Source organism: Medicago sativa, chromosome 4 (assembly GCF_051527215.1).
Source record: "Medicago sativa cultivar Bolivia chromosome 4, Bolivia_mono, whole genome shotgun sequence".
Classification (NCBI taxonomy): domain Eukaryota; kingdom Viridiplantae; phylum Streptophyta; class Magnoliopsida; order Fabales; family Fabaceae; genus Medicago; species Medicago sativa.
The window spans coordinates 36,059,876-36,065,724 of NC_140752.1; positions in this window are offsets into that span (position 1 = coordinate 36,059,876).

Consider the following 5,849-nt stretch of genomic DNA (forward strand, 5'->3'; position numbering starts at 1 on the left):
TAATGCTCAAATGTCGTTACCTTATCCCATATGGGACCTCTTTTTCGAATACCGGTTATCTCACTTGATGACTCGATCATTACTTTGAGTTACAAGAAAGGACCTTTTGACTCTTACATATATTTCTCTTGTCATAGCACATACTCTTTCTAACCGACTAACAGTTCTTGCACATATTCGATATCACCAATTAAGCAACCCTATTACTTCATTTATAGTGACTCCAGCCTTTCCTATTTTACTTAGGTGAAGACACATTCATTATACTTTTACCATATCATCACTGGCTGTACAAGGCTCATAATGCTTCTCACGAAGATTCTTACTATCAAATTCCATATTCCATAGCTACTGTCACCAACTTTACCGATTAACTTCCGTTGCGCCACTCTGATTCCCACCGGTTGTCTTTAACCAATACTCTAATCCATTGAGATGAGTGAAACTTCACATTCCTTTTCCTATATGATCACCATCTTCTTGAACTCTTCTCAAGACCCTTCATGTGGCAACCAACACCGCAATCTTGCACTTCTCATTGCCTTGTAAGATTGAATCTCACGATAGACTTATCATATTATCATATTTTTTTTTATGGATAGATCTTACATACTCATTGATTGGGTTAACCTCCTGACATATCCATATCATACTTAAACTTGTTCCCGAGCAATCTCGAATTCCCATGTAGACTCATCATGTACTCGTACATGCCTTTCTTGAACATCCAACATTGCATCTTCGTATTCTCGCATACTATATTTTGCGTAATCATACTAAGGTTTGCTCGTTAATTTCTCTCTTTAAGAAAATTTCATAAATTAACACACGGGTCATTGGCGTTGATGATTCTTCATCATATATATAAAAACATAGTGAATCTGGGTCCTAGTCGTTACCATATAATTCACGGAACAAGTTGATAACACATCCGTGCCATCAAATCTTGGTCCAAGTGAATTTAACTTACTCTACACGAGTCATATCTGACCGGCACCTACAAAATTCCATCTAAATTTCAAGATCGTCAACTCCAATCACCCATATGCGTATACCTTTCTAAAACCATGTAAACTTTATCATTCAACACCATGACGAGCCTTAGCAAGTCAATCAAGCAAAACATAGATTCGAGGGGTACTCATAACTTGACAAAATCCAAGAATCTTGTGATTTCACATAACTTTTCACCACTTTAACTTCTTACTTAATGTCTTCACATCCGTAACGTCCATTCCATATACCAGAACCTCTAAACTCTTGGTCTAAGCTCCTTCTTAACTCTTGACACATTAACTTCCAAAGTTACCTTAAACCGAATCGATTCCGTTAATGGTTGTCCATGCCCTTTTTCCCTTGGAAACCTTAGGTTGTAATGTGCGTTCGATACCTGACGTTATAAAGGGTTTTTATTGCGTACAAAATTGTGTAGACAACCCCCAATAGCTACCGCGTACCTTAGAGACGAACTGACAGTTTTTGTAAAAACTAAAAATTTCGCCCCAGGTTCGCTATCAGCGAATGCTTCTGGAGCAATTTCGCTATTAGCAAAATTTTCGCTATTGGTGAGTTTCTTCAGCTCAATTTTTTTCCAGAAAACATATTTTGCTTAAAAATATTATTTCTCAAGTAACCCAATGCACATCATTCATTCCGAACATCATAAAAAAAACAGTTCATAACTTTGCATGACAAACATTAACATCAATCGATACAATTCTCAGCACATCAGAAATTAATGCCTTAATAATGATAACATTTAACATAAAACTTCTACTTAAAACCTTAACTTCGTCCGCTTCGAATGGCTTGACTTGTTTCTCTGCCGACTCACTCAACGTCCAACGTTAGAACCTTATCCCCTCTGTGCTTCCAAGTCTTTTTGGGTGGACCGGTTTGGCTTAAAGGGCTAAACCGGTTCGGTTTTTCTGGTGGGTGGACCGGTTTGGATGGGTTAATATATAAAGGGTGTGTGGGTTTTTTCATTCATTTTCATTATGCATTTCTCTCTCTTCTCCTAATTCACATACCCGCTCTCTCTTCTGTTATCTTCTTCTCTCAACCGATGGGGAATGGGGTGGTGGTCGGAAATGCTCCGACGCGGCGGTTAGCAATCATTGACGGCGGCGCCGCCGCTACTAACACCCCTTGTTATAATTTTTGTTCTTTTCCCCTTCTTTTCTTCCCCTAATTCCGATTTTAAACTCAAAATTCCCAAACCAAAGCTAAAACATCCAAGATCTGAAGAGGAAACGAACAGATAAAAAAAAAAAAAGTGTCATACCCCAATTTTTAACCTAAGGATCCTACATTCATACACCAACACATGTCACCTGACCCTGATCAGTCTCCGATTTTCAGTGAAAAAATTCGACAGAGAGGTATTTTAAAATACCTCGTAATTTGTCCGAGTAGGGCCCTCTTCTCTCAATTTTCTTTTTTTTTTTTAACTTTAGTTTCCATCTTTTATTTAATTTCCTTTTAATTAATTGAACTCTAATTTTCTTTTCTTTTTTTATTAGTTTTTTTTAAGTCATTTTTTTCTTTTTCTTTTTATTTTCTTTGCGTCACTTTAGGTGTCAAAATAAGTCCAAATTTTTATTTTCTATTTTTCCATTTGTTTATTAATTAGAGGATAAAATCCAAAAAAAAAATATATGCATGTTTATCTCTTGGTATTTTTACCTTTCATTTTATTTACTTATTTTTATTATAAAGTGTTTAAGTCAAAAAAATAGTCCAGGTTCAATCAAGTTCAATCCAAACACAGTCTGTCACGCCCAATTCGTTTCAATCCAAATTTCCAGCAACAAATTTCCTCCTCAATCCATCCCAATCTGTCCATAATCATTGTTCTTCTCAACAAACCCTAAGCCTAAAATCAACACTATAAATTAAACCTGTACATACACATTGAAAGGGGGCCGAAGTTCATAAAGAAACCATCAATTTTCCACGGCCACAAAATTGATAGAAAAAGCCAATTCCAATTCTTCTAAACCTGCAAATTCAAATGCACAGTTTCTACCCATAAAACCTGCAATCAGTCAAAGTCAGAAACAGAAAACCAATAGCTTCCAGTCGCATCATACAACTTCCATAATCCTCATTTTTTTTAGACAATCACGACCCAATCATGAACCAAACAAAACTCACGCAAGGCTCACACAACACATAACCATAATGACTTCGACCATCAACAAACCAAACATTCACGCACACAAAACCTGTTACAAATCTACATCCCAATACCAACGACAGTCAAGACGCATGGCACACGGACGACCGCAGTTGCAACAATATCCAGTCACAACCATCCAAGCACCAAGAACAGGTTACCACTGCACTAACCCAGTCACGCGTGCAAGAAGGCCAGAGAGGAACCTGCAATCTCGAAGAACACAGGACCGAACCACTCATTCCAAATCGGACACAAACCAGATTCAAACGTAAACCAAAAGGTAGTTTCTCCTTCTCCTTATTTTGTAGATCCAGAGGTTTAAAGTTAGTATTTGGAAATTTTGAGTGCGAAAATAGAAAGAGGAGAGAAATATAAACAAAATCGTAAAAAATAAATAAAGAAAGAGGACGTTTTAATGTCCGACGCGGTGGCGCCGCCACTCCGGCCGGCCAACCACCGCGCCGGTAGACCCCCACTCTCGCCGGAGAGAACAGAGAAATTTAGAGAGAAGAACGAGAGAGAGAGAAAGATAAGAGAGAGAAAGGAATTAAGGGAAATGAAAGAAAACCAACACAACCCTCTTTTATACTTCATTTTAAACCGACCCGGTTCTTCCCTTGAACCGAACCGTTCTACAAAACCGGTTTAACCCAACCCATTTCCAATCCCTTAAGCCTAGCAGCGCGCCTGTCCTCCTTTGGCCCAATTCAATCTTTTTTCATTCCTGCACCCCCCTGCTTACTGCCTGCACCCCCACAATCTCATTTTTATCATTTTCATGCATTTTTAAATTCCCTTGCATTTTTTTTATATGATTCATGCATTTTAAACTCTCTTGCATTTTATTTATCTTACTATTATGTCTTTTGCACCTTATTATTTCTTATATTTATTAGATTAGGTAGCATATTCATCGCTCATTCATTTATCCATTGCATGTTTATTTATTTGTTATGTCATTTATTTTTATCATATAGAATTTAGTTTGTACATTAAGTTTGAATGTAAATAATTCATGCATTTTTAGTCTAGTTTATCATGCATTTTAATTTGTTCTTATGTCATTGCATGAAATTAGAATGTATAAAATAGGCCTTAATGTAATTTATCTTTCTTTATTGCACACAGCTTAGAATGTAAATTTAGGTTTGATGTAAATCATGCATATTTATTTTCTTGCAGACCATAAAATGTATTAATAAGTTTTTTGTAATAGCTTAGGTGCATGTGTGCGTGAGTGGGTGTATGTTTACTTTTATGCTTGGTAGTTTAGGTAAAAGGCCCTTGTGGTGGTCCAACGCCACCATGGGGTCCCAACGCTTTTATTTCTTTATGCTCCGTTAGTTTAGTTTAATTTTATTCTAGTTATTTGAAAACAACAAAAATGTATATAACAAAACACAAAAAAAATATTTTTTAAAATAAACCTTGATCTTAAATCAAGTGACCGTCATTTGTTTTTATTTTCATAAATCAAACATTAATCAATTTAATTTCATTTTGAGTCTCTTTTCTTTAATATAAAAAATACAAACAAGCTTACTTTGCCACTTGGCTTTTCACTTTAAAACCTTTTTCAAAACTAATAAAAAACACTCAACCAATCAAACGTCAATTTTTACCACGAACTACGTGATTTTAATCCCTCACGGGTACGTAGGCAAAGGACATTTGTCTTTCCAAATCAATAAAATGTAGATAATTAGGTCTTTCCTTTGTTTTCCATTTAAAATTCCATTTTTCAAAACAAGCAAGTTTATAGCACATTAATTGAATAAAACCAAGAGGTTCCCGTAGAGTACTACGGACATAAAGGGTGCTAACACCTTCCCTTTATGTAACTAACCCCCGAACCCAAAATCTTTTCAAATATGGGGTAGTTTGAACTTTTTCCCCTTTTCCTTAAAAAATTTAAATGTTCAGTCGTGAAATAAATAGCGAGTCAAAAGCTAATCAAATAGCCTTGATCTCCAAAAAATGACGCGACAGAAATGGCGACTCCGCTGGGGACCCCCTAAGAGGTTTGAGCCTAACTTGGTTTTATCTAAATTTTTGTGCTATTACTTGCTAAAAAATAAAAATAAAAAGATGGAAATACGTGTATGTATATTCTCTCCTTCTTCTTTCTTCTTTCTTTTAACGTGAGTAGTGAGATAAGTCCTACACCCGAACTTGAGGAAAATTAAGATAGGACCGGGTATAATCATAGTTTCCATGCCAAGAGTACTCTTCGGTATTGGTACATGTGATAATGCACTCAATGGAGGGATCTTGGAGGTATACTTTTGTCGTCGTGAGTACTCGCGTATGGCATGTTACTTTCAAGTGACCGTCGAAGTTGAGAACCTTTAGTCACCTTTAACTCATCTTAGCCTTTTAGGACGTAGTGCGGTGGCTAGTCGAGAGTACTCTCGTATTGGGTGACACGTTATACTACACCCAAACGAGACTATCCTACGAATATTGTTGGAACGAGAGTACTCTCGTCACCTAACAAATATTCGGAAGTGGTTGAAAACTTTGGGAACTTGGTAGAACCCTTGTTACAAGTGCAAATGAAAACCTTAGTCCTTACCAAATGGCGTTGTTATCCCTATGCTCCAACATTGTATACCTTAAACCTCATCATGTTTTCCTTGCATACTCATACATACATGCATACATTCAT